Raw genomic sequence first — 15,583 nt, 5'->3', positions numbered from 1 at the left:
CGAGATGGCCTGACTCCACACAGACCCAGAGCAGCTTGGAGCTCTAAGAAGATGCTTAATGTGGTTTTTTATTGCCATTTCATCTTTGCATGGCTCTTTTCAGAGAATGGTTTGGCTCCTGATTTTTATCAATATTTAAAGTCTGTGTTCCTGGAGCTCTCTCTCTAGGCAATTAACATCTCCATCAAGAAACACCAGACTGACAGGCTGCTAAAGAAGGCTTTTCTTAACTAAAAATAATTGTACTGCTCAGTAATAAAGAGCCAGAGTGTTTTTCTAGGTACATGGACGCTCCACCAGTAACTGCCTTTCAGTAGAACATTAAGTCACTGCCATTATTAAAGGTCAAATGTACCATAAAACTTCAAATTTCAAAAGAGATTCTCAAGCGATACACAAGAACAAAGGGTATTTTTATGTATCAGTCAGGTTGTTCCCATTGACTTTGTAGCACAGTGTTTCCAAACACCCAGGTCAGAATTATGCACTGCATGTGCCTTCATAAACAAACTTCAATACACAACCTTTGTCTGATTTATGCTGTTATCTAGGCTGAAGGAAATGGAAAACTTTGGAAACTACAAGTGTGTTAGTCAGAATGAACCTCCTATCATTTGTGTGCTACTTTTTCCGCTTAGCTGGAAGCAAATCTTGTAAAATACCATAAATAAACCATAGCTCAGGGAGATCGTCCTTCAGTGGAGGGATTGCCATTTCTGCTTTGGAGTGCTGCTAAGGAGTGTTTGCAAGCTGCCCCTGCCAGAAGGAACTCCAGGAAAGTGACAAGCATGAAGGTACATACACCATAGTCTTGTTATACCGTCTATAGCATCCTTCCTAACAGTAAGATTTTGACTTCTGTCATAAATTCTGTTACTGGCAAATCTAAAGTTACAATTAGTATTTTCAATAATTTAGACTGATCTTCAGGAGGGTTAGCATGTATTGTGCTTTATACACATTATTATACATTAAAATATTTATGGTATATTATGTAGCATACAGCTTACAGGCAATATTTTTTTGTAACATACGTGGAGATGATGTTGACAGTTTTCTTCTACATCTTTCATATACATTTTCTTCACCTATTTCAGATGAGAAACTGGCAAATTTTAAAAGGGAATGTTACTTTTTCCAGCTCAAGATTCCACAAGCACTTCCCATTTTGTGCTTGCAGCACGTAGTTTGAAGGTGCTTTTTAAATTAGTCCACTTAACTATAAATTTTATCCATAAACTTACCTATAAATTTATAGGTAAGTGGCCTAATTCAGCATGTTGCATTGGATCACAAGCCAACTATGCTAGATGATATCTTCAGCAAAGTGGTCTACAGTGAGCAGTCTGATTCACAGGTGTATTTGAACAAAACTCTCACAGCATTAGAACTGTAAGCAACGTGGTTCAAAACTCAACAGGAGTTGGTGCCCACTCCCCCCTACTCCCCCCTACCATTGAAGTAATTCAAACAGATGCACTTCAGAATGATCATGAACCTTTTTGTTCTGCAAATCTGCCTTGGTAACATCATGTATCTACACCAGAAGTAGAAATCCAATTCACTTTCAAATAAGTGATGTTGTAAATGTCATTTGCTGTACAAAACTCTGAATCCCATCCCTAAACAACACACACTAACAGTGACCTCAAAACCATGGTCTGCTGTAATTTCCAGACATACAACCTCCAGAGATCACACTAACTCCTTTTCAGGTACCCCGAAGACACTGCTGCAATCACATTGCTTCAGAAATTGTTCTGAAATGCTTAAATCTGCTAATTAGCCACTGACTAAAAGAAAATATAGCAATAGACATGTCTGTAGTTGTTTCAGTATGGGAAGGTTTATGAGGAGTGTGAGGTGAGAAGAGATGGAAGAAGTCAAGCCATCCAGGAAAGGTATTAGTGCAAGTGCTACGGTGTTCAGGGTGGTGCAAGATAAGGCGATAAAGTTTCCTGCTCCAGAGGTTAAACTGATCCTAAAAAAATAAAAAATTAATAAAATAAATTAGGAAAAAAACAAAGATGACACTATGGAAAGCAACATTGCCTTTCCTTGTCACCTCAAGTGTTGGCCCAAAGAGAATAGCTGCTTGCCTGCATGGAGAGACTGCTCAGTGTTGGATGGAAAGTTTTCTTCATCTCTTCCTAGCATGGCAATTTTGTAGAAAAGGTACATTAAGGTTTTAAGACGATGTTTTAATGGGATTGCTTGCTGGACTTAGGTTTGAAAAAGTAGGTTCAGTTCATCTGCGGTTTTAAGCTAAAGTAGGTCATCTTTCCCATTCAGTGCTCCTAAGAGTATGTCTTTCCTGCTCCAGAAAAAAAAAAGGGGGGAGGGGGAGGAGGGGATCTGCAGGTCATTAAAATAATTCTTGTCTTTTTACCTTCAATATAAGAAGTGTAAAAACATGCTAAAAAACCTCAAAACCATAGTTAAAAAATAGCTTCTTCCAGTGATTCAAAGGCCACACTGTGGTATATTGACTGCACATAACAGCCAAATTGATGTAAAATCAGTCAAATTTGATGAGCTGAAACCCTTTATGCCTGTATTACCTGAATTGAAGGCAGAGAAAAAAGGACATTTTTGTATGTAAAGACCTTGGGCTTTTTTACATAAGAGCAAACAGGGAAGCTTACGAATATCTTGCCAGCCTTCTAAAATTTAATTTTTTAAGCCGTATGTGAATGTGCTTTGTGATTTCAGCAGGGTTTCCATGTTCAGAGCAAAGCATCTAAGCAGTGTGCACATGTGCCAAAGTGCACTCTATTTCAGAGATGCCAAGCTATAAGTATTTATCACTCTAAGACCATTTTATTTTACATACCTAGCCATGACATTACAGCCTTCCCAGGAGCACAGCATGTGGGCTTTGTTTGAAGGAAGCAGAATATTCAATTACTTTGTTTCCATACTGGTTTCTAGTACGGCAAATTGTCTTCATTTAAAAAAAAAAATCAAGGTACTTCTATATCCTGCACCATCAACACCAATACCTACAACTAATCAAAATTATTCCACAAGTGTCACGAAGCACATCAAGGGAAACCAGACAGATTTTATGGGATGATGGCAAACACCATCTTCTCTCTCTCTTGAGGGAAGCACCCCAGTCAAGGGTCCTCCACCAAGATGTCTGCCCCTTGTTTTAGAGCCAGCAGTGCAAAAGGCTCTCATTAAAGGACCCAAGCAAGAATCTGTAGGAACCGGGATGTCTTGCTGATTCCTATCTGTTGTTCTCATACCAAAAGAGTATCCCAAGGCCACTGGTGACTATATGTCATGAACATCATAATCTTCTCTTCCTGTTGTGCACAGCTATTCTTTTTCCACATCAGCCAAAGCTTTGGTGTAACAGAAAACCTTTGTAATTTGGCCCAGGGATTGGAAACAAATCATGCCTTCATTTTAAATGTAAACATTAGCAAAATGCACACAATGCTCTATTCCTTCTAGACTAAATAAAGCCAAAACTAATTTATGAGTTTTTAAACACTTCACTGTCAGTTATGTTCTAGAGGCCTTGACTTTTTATTCCAAAATGAATTTAGTTTTTCATGACAGGCTGGCTGAGCAGTTTGGAAAATGCCAACAAGGGATATACAGACTGTCTCCCATACATGGTTGTGTCTCTAAGAAATAACTCAGCTTTGAAAGTCAGGGAGACAGGTACAAAAAGAGAGATGGAAATACACATCTTTATTTGTTTCCTTGTAGAAATAATAACACTGTTTAAGTTATTTTCATACAAAATCTTACAGAGTTGGAGTCTGAGATATTATAGGATTGTGTTACCAGTAGTCTTACAGACACCTGAAGGATCATTTTATAACCATTGGAATTCAGCTGACTCCACAGAGATTGGTGAGACAGCAACATAAACCTACCTACAACAGAAAGCAGCAAAGCCTATTTGAATTCAGTCTGAGCCCAGGACTTCTGAATCCACATGTAGGTTCTGATCAGTTCAGTTATGAACCAGCATCTCCTTACCATGAAAACAGAATAATGGTCCTTCCCAGATGCATGAAAGACTGGCTTTAGGGCTGAGCAAGACAGGTCCTAGGACACTTCATAAATGAGAAATCCCATAAATTTCCATTCCGTGGAAAAATGCAGCACTATATAAGATGGAAAATATTACCATAGTAAATAAAATGTTATTTGGTGGCACAAAATGAGTGCACTACATAACATTTCTAATTATCCAGTCTTAATTTCTAGTATAGTTGTCCTTCTAAAATAAAACAGAAAATAAAAAAAATAATAAAAAAAACCCCAACCAAACAACCAAACCCACAACATTTTAATTAAGGCTGAGTTCAACTCACTGTTGCATTCACACAGTTAGATTTCTACCATAATAAATCATTCTATTTTAATCTTGTCATCTTTACAGCCCCAAGGCAACCCCAGTTCATGGACAGACCACTTACACCTCTTTCACAGACACATTTCACAGCATGTGCTACAAATCACGTAAATTGTGAAAGCAGGCACAAATATTGCCTCGCAGTGTTTTACTTGGCCAATTTCCCTTGGAGTGCCATGGCACAGAGCCCCAGCTTCCATTACTCAAGGAAAAGACCTAGAGAGCTCTCCCCAGTGTCATGCATTCACTTTACTAGTACTACCTCCCTTTCCCCTGACTGAAACAAAATGCACAGTAAATATGAGACATTTGTAGAAAATTCATTGGCAGTGTGCCTAAAGCACATCACTGATTGTCACTGCCATTGAAAAAGGGGAAGGGAGGAAAGAAAGGTGATGTGTCAGAAAACACCTTTGCTTGCGTTTTCCGTCTCTGTCATCGATCTGTCCAGGGATCTCAAATGTTCATAAGGGTTTTTTCACCCTTTGATCAAATACTTTTATAAGTCTTGGGATTACTTCCAAATAACTTCAGTAAAGGAGACCAGTTATTTCCCCCACATAGGAATGAAACTAATGTTTTCATTTATAAGTGGATCAGTTGAAGGTTTAATTGAGTCTATTGCACTTACAGAAATGACAGCATCTGCTTGGGTTCTATAACCTCAAATAACAGAGAATATCTCAGTGTGCCAAGTGACCACAACTCTCATTTGAGAAAATGATGTGTCTCAAACATCTGGAGCGGCACAAAAATAAGAACAGGACATGGATGGGAACAGTGGGTTGAAGATTTATCTTGGTAGCACTCACTCTCTTTGCCCTATATCAAACAGCAGTGTATGCAGCTGAGATGGGTGTGCTCAATTTATGATTCACTGAGAATTAACCTAAATTTTAAGGAAATTCCTGCTATTACTAAGAAAAGTAAACTGTGTGTTTATGCATTAGTTAACATGGAATAATATCTCCCCTCAAATGAAAGTATAAAATACAGACAGAAAGAAATATTATCTTTTAAAATGTTTAACTTTTATGAAAGGTTTTATTCTTCATAAATTTACCTTTAACAGAATATCTAGCCCTTCATATTTAAACAAATTGCTGTAAAAATATCTCACTGTTTTTGACTCTAATAGTAAAGTGTTCTGCGTCTCATGGAATTACCAGTGAAATCCTACTTGGGATTTCTTACCATCAATTCCTTTTGTTTTAAATTTGGAAAAGATCAGAAACAACAAAATGAGATAACAATAGTTACCATAACAAGTCAAATTTACCGGATACTAAATTCTTCCATGGAAGGGAAGTGAACAACTAATATAGATGAACAAAAGTGCTTTAAATAATCTAGATTAACTGAGATAGGCAATTGTTTTGTTGGTAGATACAGATATAAAATATTCCAAAGGTGAGCTATCTTTACCTTTGCCTCCAGAGATTTCTAAATCAGAGGAAGGATGTGAGTAAGTGGATGACAGGCAGAGCAGGTGGTGTGCCACTGGCACACGTGCATACTTGGCGTTTCCAACTACTGTATCAGCTGGCTGATTAATTAGTTGCAGCTCAATGATTTCAGGTGGAATTACTGCTTGATTCTAGCAAGCGTAGTACAGTGCTTCATAGTACAGTGGAGGAAGTGAGAGCTATCAGAAAATATGAAATCTCCCCCAGCACAAAAGCAAAACCAAGACTTAAAGTTCACATCCATCAAAGCTTCAAATAAAAATGAGTTTCAAAAACAACTCCAAACAGAAAAGCCCAAAATCAAAACATAATTATAGTTACCCAAAAGTGCTTAAAGCACATGTTCGGAGAAAAAAAACTATAAATATTTAATCAAAAACCAAAAATCTGTTCACACCATAAATTAGGCAACTACTTTTAAAAGATTGTATTACCTCCAAATAGTTTAAACTTGTTCTGTCTTCTGCACATATGTCTCAGCTCTTCCTCTGTTGGAACCAACTCTGTTCATTTTTTTTTCTACTCTTCAGAACATTGTTATTCTAATTCTGAATAAAGTAAAGGCGTATGACTGAGCTTGCGAGAAAAACTGCATTCATCTGTTGAGACAGAAATTCCATCTCTTAAATTAATAAATTTCCTTTAACAGATTTCTTGTAATATTTCTTCCTTTCTGGAAGAAATAAATAAAAAGATCTGGCCTGGTTTTGGCTAGGATAGAGTTAATTTTCTTCTTCATAGTTGGTGCAGTGCTGTGTTTTCGATTCAGTGTGAGACTCATGTTGGTAAGACACTGATGGTTTAACTGTTGCTCAGCAGTGCTTACCCTGAGCCAAGGACTTTTCAATTTCCCATGCTCCATCAGTTAGGAGGTGAACAGGAAGCTGGACATGGAAACATGTCCAGGACAGCTGACCTACTGGCCAAAGGGATATCCCATATAACAGAGCATCATGCCCAGTATATAAACTGGGAGGAGTTGGCTGGGAGAGGCTGATTGCTCCTGGGGGAAGGGCTGGCCTTCAGGTGGTGAGCAATGGTACTACGCATCAGCTGTTTCTTTTGGGGTTTATTGCTCTCTGTCTCTTTTTTCTATTACAGTTGTCATTATCATTAGTTGTAGTAATAGTATATTTTATTTTGTTTTGATTATTCAACTATTCAACTACTTACCTTAACACATAAGGCTTACCTAGTCTTTCCAATTCTCCTCTCCACTGGGGCAAGGGTAGTGAGGTAGCAGCTGTGTGGTACTTAGTTAGGGCTGCAGTTAAACAATGACAAACATTTTTGGTGCCCAACATAGGGCCCGGAGAATTGAGATAAAAACAGACCTGATCAGAGCATGTTAAAACAAATTAATTATAAGCAACAATTGTATTGGTTGAGTAGTTGCTGGTCACCATGTTATTTAATTTGCGTACGTGCTCACAGGCATGTTATATAACACCGCTCTCGGTGTATGTGCTCCCTATGGTAATGTTTATCCTCGGTGGAGTCTGGGCTAAAGTTATAGTTTTGTTGTTCTCTGCAGTAGTGTTTTACGACATGACAGAGTTGCGGGTCATGAACCTAATCCATGCTGGGCACTGCATCACTTCTGTACCTCGGGAGCCATCTCGTGGGAACTATTAACAATCACACCTTTTAACTGCTCCTCGTAGAGCCAAAAGGACCTTATTTTCCTGAACATTTCTTTCATTTGCCTGTTTATGAGTATGACAGTTTGTGAGATGGGTTCAGGAAGCTGATTATGAGTATGACAGTTTGTGAGATGGGTTCAAGAAGCCTGAGCATGAGATCATTCCTTGGGTGAACACTTGCAATGGTTTAAATCTATGTTAAGAGGTGGGCACAGATGTTTCCTGCAATAATAATACACAGATTTACTTTTCTCAACTGCTTTTTTTTTCTGGAACCTAGAAAATATTAATTAATTGATAGAAGGTCTTCCATTAAAGTAAACTTCAAAAGATGCTAATCTTCCTTAATAAACTATGGAAAAATGTGCTGTTCAAACAGTAACTGAGAAGACTCAAGCAAAGAAGCATTAATATTATCTCAAGATCATATTAATGAATTTCCTCAATCAAAGAAATCCTTTGAAGGGAATTTTCTTGACTAGATAAGAGAAAGTAATTATCAGCGGGGAAAACTATATGGGTCATGGCAGATAGAATGCCAAACTCTAACAAGGAGAGACACCCTGTGGTAACAGCCTAAACTGTCATTCCTGCAGTCACCTGCAAAGAAACAGCAGAGTAAATGATATATTGTGATTAAATAATTGCTTATAAAGCCATCTCTTTGAATCGTACAGGTAACAATAGCACAGATCTGATATAAAAGTGCCATATTCTATTTCCAAAGTGCCACTTACAAATTTAAGCTCATCTTTAAGCTCACAAATCAAAGTGTTGATCTTTTCTGTGCCTTTCTCTCCCCTTGCCTGAGATGTGACTGTCCATGCGGCTAGAGCTCTCATTCTGTCACATCCTGTATTAACTCAATTCACAATAAACATTTTTGCCATCGGTGTCAGGCACTCCCACCAGCTCACCACAATAAGGAAGTCCTACTGCTTTAAATTTGTTTTTTCAAATTTCCTGTCTTCACTTAAAAGATCCTTCAAAGCTGTTCCTCATCTGCCTTTTGTAGACACCTTTGTACACTTACATTACCACTAGATCTCTCTAATTCCCAGACAAGGGATATGAAGGAAAAATTACTCTCCTCCAACTGTAAGAGCCACAAGAACTCACACCTCCAGATGTCATTGCAGCTTTGGTCAGATGTGGTATAATGATGTGCCCAAGCTGTGTGTTGAGGTCTCCTCACCTCCTCTGCTATACTCTGCTACTCCCACCCAGCAGAGGCCATGCAGCAGATATGCCCCAAATGGCACCAAGTTAAACTGGACCCTCTCTGCAGTTAAGAAAGCAGCTGAGCCCCAGGTGAATTGCTTAAAAGAAGTTCTACCCTCACCAGAGTAGAGGTGCTGCTCTGTATTTCTCTGCATGTGGTCAGAGATGCCTCTGAAATGGCAGGATCAGGTAGAGTTGCTGCCAGGTAGGTAATTTTTCTAACGCAGTCAAAGGACAGTGAGGAAAACAGGGCTTTTTTTTAGAGAGTTTCTTGATGATTCTCATGTGCATTGGAAATAAACACCGACTGAGGGACTTTTCATTAGGATGTGCATGGTGCCTGGAGCTCTGGGACGGCAAGAGATAACACTTTCTTCCAACTCTAACAGACCACCTAAACATGCACCCTCTCCCTTGACTGGTTTTATCAAAAGGGGTTTTCCATAAATAGTTTAGTCTAATGGAGATGGGAGAAGATTGTGTTCATAGAAATAGGCTCAAGGGCAAGTATATGTGCCTTTATACTGGCAGCTCCAATGGACTGGATCTCAGACAACTGAAATGAGTTTGACAGCAACTAAAATACAAAGATGGAGAAAAGAAAACCTCAACACTTACAGAATCTGGAAAGATTATTTAGTTAAAAGGTAACTGAAATATATATGTTTAAATTTTTCCATTAAATGAGTATTTCTGAACACAAACAGCATCAAGGAGCCAATGCCAGCTGTAGTTTAATAAAATCAGCTGCAAAGCATATGGCTGAGCAGCCTCTGCTGTCTCATGGTAGTGCTCCCAGGTAAGACCAGTAACACCACTGACTTAAAATCCTCTGACTCATTTAACTTAATGGCTTGGAATAAATGTCCATCATCTTCCTGCAATGCTAAAACCTCATTTGTTATTCCACTGACATTTCTCATCTTTACAGGCAACAGTTGCACACTGAACACATATTTTAAACTTCCAGCTCCCTCTACTGTGCAAACATTAAAAAAAAATTACTGTTTTGATAATTAAAACAAAGTAGGAGTAAATAGATTTAGCACAAAAATAATGTAAGGAAATACTTAAAAGTTAATTTCTTTTTTCCCTTTGTGTTGAGCAGCTAGGTTTTGAGCTTGTTCTGTACTGATATCCAGGAATCAGGCCTTGTGAACATGGTCTTGAATGACCCTAGAGAACAATATCACAGTAGAGGAAGTAGCCATGCCTCACTGCATATTGCTTTTAAAACTCAGTCAGATGCACTGGACTTAAATACTGAAAGAACTTCATGCAGCATTCCCACTGTGTTGGGGCCACATCAGTGTGCTTCAATATATGTGTTGCACTGGTGAATAGCTGCCTTTATTTACATCACACCAAAATATCAAACCATTGCAGAAAACAGCTCTAAAAACACTTTCAAAGACACAGAATGTTCCAAGTGGAAACAATACTTTACGTTGGTTGATGAATGAAAGTGAGAACTTTAAGAATGAGGATCAGTAGTGACCACATACAAAAGAAGAATGAGGTGTGTGATATCACGGGATGTTTTCCAAAGCAGGACACATTGACAACGAGCACACCATTTTCCTTCCAAAACATACTCTGCCACTGTGTATGTGGGCCAAGGAGGCATCAAAAGTGCTCTAGTGCCTGCCCAGAGCTTGCGTCGCCTTAAGGGAGAGCCAGGAAGCAGAAGCTCTGAATGGTGCAGCAAGTCTGGAGCCCTTCCAAGCACAGGTTCTTTTGCACAAGCAAGAATCCCTGGGGAAATGGAGCCAAGGGAAAAGCAGAGTTCACTCCCATTCCAAGCTTGCAGTGGGCAAGACAGACAAAGAGAGACCTACAAAATATCAAACCACTGCAGAAAACAAAAAGAAACAAACAAAAAAAAAAACTTTTATTAAGCATTAATGAAGCTTATAGTTCTGCTTCATTAGGAGCAGGTTAGCTAGTACTCAAAATAAAAATGAAAATAATGAGAAGCATAACCAAGGTTGTCTTTCAGTCTGTAAAAACTCCTACAATGAACAAGCTATAAGAATTAAAACCAATGCTGTATGGTGGATATCAGGCTCAAGAGAAACCTTTAGCCCAGTGAAGAAGGAGGTGGAAACAGAAAAGACAGAGGCTTAGTGCATGATTTCCCACAGTTCACAGCAGAAGTATTAGGAGAAAAAAAACAATTTCTGACTGGAAGATTGAAAAGGAAGAAAAAAAAAGAAAACTACCATCTTCTTTCATTATTAATTCCAAGAGCTGACATATGTTTTTAGATGTGCGAAAAAATATTCTCAGTTCTGGAAATTAAAATACTTTCAAGTTGGGAAAAAGGTGGAGATTTACTTATTTTTCACAGAGAGAAAAATAATCCACCTTTACTCTGGACAGACAGTTGTAGCGTGGAGTCTTTATATAATAAATAAATGGAGTCAGCTCCTCGATGAGATGGCAGTCAAAGAGGTTTATTCAAACTCGGCGCTCCTTCTTATCCCTTAAAACCACGTCACCTTGTGACCAATGGGGTGAGCTATTTCGCACGGCGACCACCGGAGCCCAACAGCGCCCCCTGCTGACCAACACGGAGCAGCTGCAGGATCTGCTCCTCCAGTGATCCAACAGCGCCCCCTGCTGACCCTGGTTAGAATTGCACCCAAAAAACCCAGAAAGTACTGAACTGTTTCCCTTTTTGCGGGAGACTTTTTTGGCTACAGGATTATTGTATAGTTGTTTTTGTGTTCTTTTGTTGTTCAGCCAATACACATATATCCTTTAATAAAGGTCTGTAATTTTTTTCCTTTTCTCCATACTTCCTCAGTTGGAGCCTCTTAATTTCTGATTTACAATTGCTTAGAGGGAGGAATTTGGTCTTCCTCATAACTCATCTTCCTTAGCAAAACACTTCAGTCTCATTAAACTGAGACAGGTGGACTCATGCCGGACAGGTGCGTCAAGGACTGTCTCCTGTGGGAGGGACTCCACAGGAGCGGGGAAGGACTCCTCTCCCTGAGCAGCGTCAGAAAGAACAACTGACCATAATCTCCATTCCCCATCACCCTGCAATGCTGAGGGGGAGCAGGGAGAAAGTGGAAGGAAAGAGAGGTTGGAGGAAGGAGTTTTTCAGATTATTTACTTCTCACTCCTTAGCCCTGCCCCTGTTGGTAATAAATTCAATTAATATCCCCACTTTTAATTTCTTTTACCTGTGATGGTGATCATTAAGTGATCTCTCCCAGCTCTTATCTTAACTCATGCATCCTGCATTGTTTTTTATTTCTTTTCTCTGTCCAGTTGCAGAGGGTAGTGAGAGATCGGCTGTTGTGAGTCCCTGGTGTCAACCAAGGGTAAACAAACAACTAAAGAGTAATTATAATTTCAGAAGGGAAGAAGGCTTCACAGAGGGACTCTGCAACTAAGAGAACTCAAGTATCACTGAGGAAAGAGGCTTCAAAAGGGAACGAATTTTCACAAGGGAAGAATGCTTCACTAGACAAGCAGGCTTCACAGGAAGAGTGAACCTCTGCCAGAAAATCACTCCCAAGTGATTCTGGTATCACAGGAGAAATAGGTTCTATAGGAAAAGACGCTCATCACTGCAGAGAGGCTTCAGACTTACCCAAAACACGTGAAGAAACCTTCACAGATGGACTCGCACATCACAGACAAAAGATTCTCCACACAGCGACCCTGCCAACACTGAGGGACTCTGGCACCACAGATGATGGACGTTTCACATAGGCGTGGAGGCACCACAGGGATAAAAGCCTTTCAAGAGCTACGAGGCTCCCACAGACATTGGAGGCCTCTTACAGGAAGGAACCTCCACAGATGGACAAAGGCTTCTCCCTACAAGGAAGTGTCACAGACGGACTCCGGCATAACAAACACACTGGAGAACAGAGGAAGGGGGCTTTTCATGGAGACTCTGCCATCACAGTGCAAGAAGGCTTCACTAGAAAAGACCACTCTCACAGGCACTCTGGGATGACTGAGGAATGAGACTTCACAGAGGGACAAAGATGCTCGAGACGGGACGTAGGGTCCACAGATCGATTCTGCTTTCAGGAAGGAGAGAGGTTTCACAAAGGGACTCCGGCAAATAAGAGGACTCTGACATTCCCAAGGAAAGAGGCTTGCAAAGAGAAGCAATCTTTACAAGGGAAGGAGACTTCACTGGACAAGCAGGCATCACTGGACAAGTACAGCCTCTGCCACTAACTCAGTGTCAAATGATTCTGTCATCACAGGAGAAGAAGCTTCTATAGGAAAGGAGGCTCATTACTGGAAGGAGGATTCATGGGCACTCAGCCAAAACACATCAAGGAGGCTTCAGTGGAGAAGGAGGTTCACAGATGGACTCTGACACCACAGAGGAAGGATACTCCACACAGGGACCCTGCCAACACTGAGGGACACTGGCATCACAGATGACGGATGCTTCACACAGGGACTCGGGCACTGCAGCACAAGGAGCCTTGCAAGGGGAAGGAGGCTCCCACAGGGAATGGTGGCCACTTACAGGAAGGAACTTCCAAAGAGGGACAAAGGCTTCTCCCCAGAAGGAAGCTTCAGAGATGGACATGACTGAGGCAGCACAGGGGAACGAGGCTTTCTTGGGGAAGTAGGCTGCACGTGGAATGGAGACTTGTTGTTGAGAAAAAAAATCAAGCTAAGAAACAGGGTTGAAGTGTTTTCACCCACCCTGTAATAATCTGAGGGTTGCCCCAGGGCTGGGTTGGGAGATGTGGGAAATTTTGGAGGTGGAAATTGCTACGTGGAGCTTTTTTGTAATGTGGCTCTGTTTCAGGGAAACAGTGCTCACAGCATTGCAGAAGACTGCCGAGGATTGGAGCTCATCGCTCAGCACATGGATTCGGGGTTTCATACAGCCTGGTCCTTCCTATCCACCAGAAGGCACTGAGAGATCTTATTTAAAAGCCTGTTTTTAAAATCACTCTTAAAAAGTGGAAATTGGGATTTCTGTAGCCTTGATCATGATGTTCCACATAAAATCACTGAAAATTGCATTTAATTGCCTATTTGACACAGCTTCTGGTTGCTAGAAAACCCTATACGGCGTTGCTCTAATGAGAGGGTGAGACCCGCCCCAAACACCAAGGTGCCTTACTGGTTGGACATCTCTGAATGGAGGGGTTCAATGTCACCCTCACAGCCCCAAGAGTCCCCTCCTCCCCCCCCTTCACCCTCAAATCTTTCTTTATTTGAGACAGAAACAGGTGGTTTAGGCCAGGTTTGAGAGGAGATGTGTAAAAGAGGTGCGGGGGCTTCGTAAACGAGCGGGCCGACCCCATTGCCGGGGCACGGAAGGGCCGTAGTACCTGTAAAGAAGTGGAGCGGGGTTGTCCCGGCCGCCCTTGCTGCCTGGTCCCGAGCCATCCCACAGCCCGGCCATTCCGGCAGCACCTTATCCTCCCCGGCTCGCCTTTCTGTGAAACCACAAACGTGCGGTCCGGCCTGTTACAGCGAGTTCACCCCGTCGGCACCCATTTGTCGAGGGGTGAGAACCTTGGGGGGAGAGGGTAGATTTTGAGGTAGATTTTGGTAGCAAATGGCCACCGTTTGATGTGTGACGGCACCGAGTGCTTCCTCGGTCCGTTAAAAATACATCAGGTGAATAAACCACAGCTTCTTGCTCTTCCAGTTCTTTTCTAGTTTTCATTTGCCACTCACAGCTCAATTTCACACGTATTTAGTAATTACATCGTGTTTTGGCTTTGCCTTTTTGCACTGATGACTTAGGGCATTGGATTTGGTTTCCGTGGATTTGGTATTTTTGGGCTCCGGAGTTATTTCATAATTCAAACCCAGTGAACAAGCTCTCCTTCTGACGTGGTTTTCCCTCCATTGGCTGTGGTAATCCCATTTATCCCATCTGCCTTGGTGTCATTTCAGTATCTAAATCTCTGAATGTGCTTTTTGTCACCATAAACTTTATTTTGTTGAAGAGCAGTAGTTGAACTTGTTAAAGGTTAATTTGACCCAAAGGGAAACTAAGGTGCAGGAGCCTCTGGAGTTTGATTTCCCCCACACACACACAGGTTCAGTGCAACAGGACTCAGTATCGATGTGGACTCATCCTGTGTGACAGAAGTCGTGCTCTTAAACAAGGTTGCTGTGGCACACATGGGAGCTGCCTGTGCCATGTTCAGGTGCCGTGCTGAGGAGCACCCCACTAGTTCTGTTGTGCTCAGGGTGATTGTTGTAATCATGGCATTTTGGGGCTGTTTCCTCATCCCCTGACATCTGTGGTGACTCTTTGTTTACATCTATTTCGCTTTTTAGCTGTGAATTCTTTGCATTTAAACTAAAAGTACTGATTTTTTTATTTATTATTGCTACTATTGTTTATTATTCCACCTTCTATTCTGCTCATTAATCCTAGAGTGAGAGATAAGGTGACAGGATACTTCTATCCTGATGGTTATCCAACACCATTTGCTGCTTAACTTCAGAATAACAAGTGAATGATGCTTCTCAATACCCAGGCAGATAGTATTTCACAGTAATCAACTTTTTAGTAATTTTTAAGACATTAAGTAAATAATCAGTTGATTTTTAGTTTACTGTCATCCAAATCCCAGCATCCACCACAATCCATCTCTGAGCTCCTGCAGTCTTCTGATTAGAACACAGACTGACATAGCTACTGGAACAGCACTGAATTTGTGTCTCTAAGTCATTGCTTTTTTTCCCTTTTTTATAAAAGCATTAGAGGGAAGTGAGAAGGAAGAGCAGTGAATTGGTGTTAACACACAGCAGCCCCCTGATTTTATTTGGATACAAATTCTTATCCCATCCCATCTCAAAGTCAAGTGTTCCTTATTTCAGAGCCTTAATATGTGACATTTTAAGCAATGTGCTTG

The 15,583-nt window shown here is 40.7% G+C and overlaps 1 long non-coding RNA gene across 2 annotated transcripts; it reads right to left on the bottom strand.

Annotated features, from left to right (window-relative positions):
- Positions 1-3,763: 3,763 nt before the first annotated feature.
- On the bottom strand, positions 3,764-7,579 carry LOC116780726. 2 transcript variants are annotated; one of them, XR_004354600.1, is made up of 5 exons: positions 7,037-7,579; positions 6,279-6,392; positions 5,042-5,116; positions 4,000-4,127; positions 3,764-3,893 (listed from the first exon to the last, which is right to left on the bottom strand). It is a non-coding gene; the product is annotated as an uncharacterized LOC116780726 (long non-coding RNA). The 2 variants fall into 2 exon arrangements; XR_004354599.1 differs by having other exon boundaries at positions 6,279-7,575.
- Between the last annotated feature and the right edge of the window lie 8,004 nt (positions 7,580-15,583).

Source organism: Chiroxiphia lanceolata, chromosome 1 (assembly GCF_009829145.1).
Source record: "Chiroxiphia lanceolata isolate bChiLan1 chromosome 1, bChiLan1.pri, whole genome shotgun sequence".
In the NCBI taxonomy this organism is placed as follows: domain Eukaryota; kingdom Metazoa; phylum Chordata; class Aves; order Passeriformes; family Pipridae; genus Chiroxiphia; species Chiroxiphia lanceolata.
The sequence above is the reverse complement of the archived record's forward strand: the minus strand, read 5'-3'. Positions and strand labels throughout refer to the sequence as shown.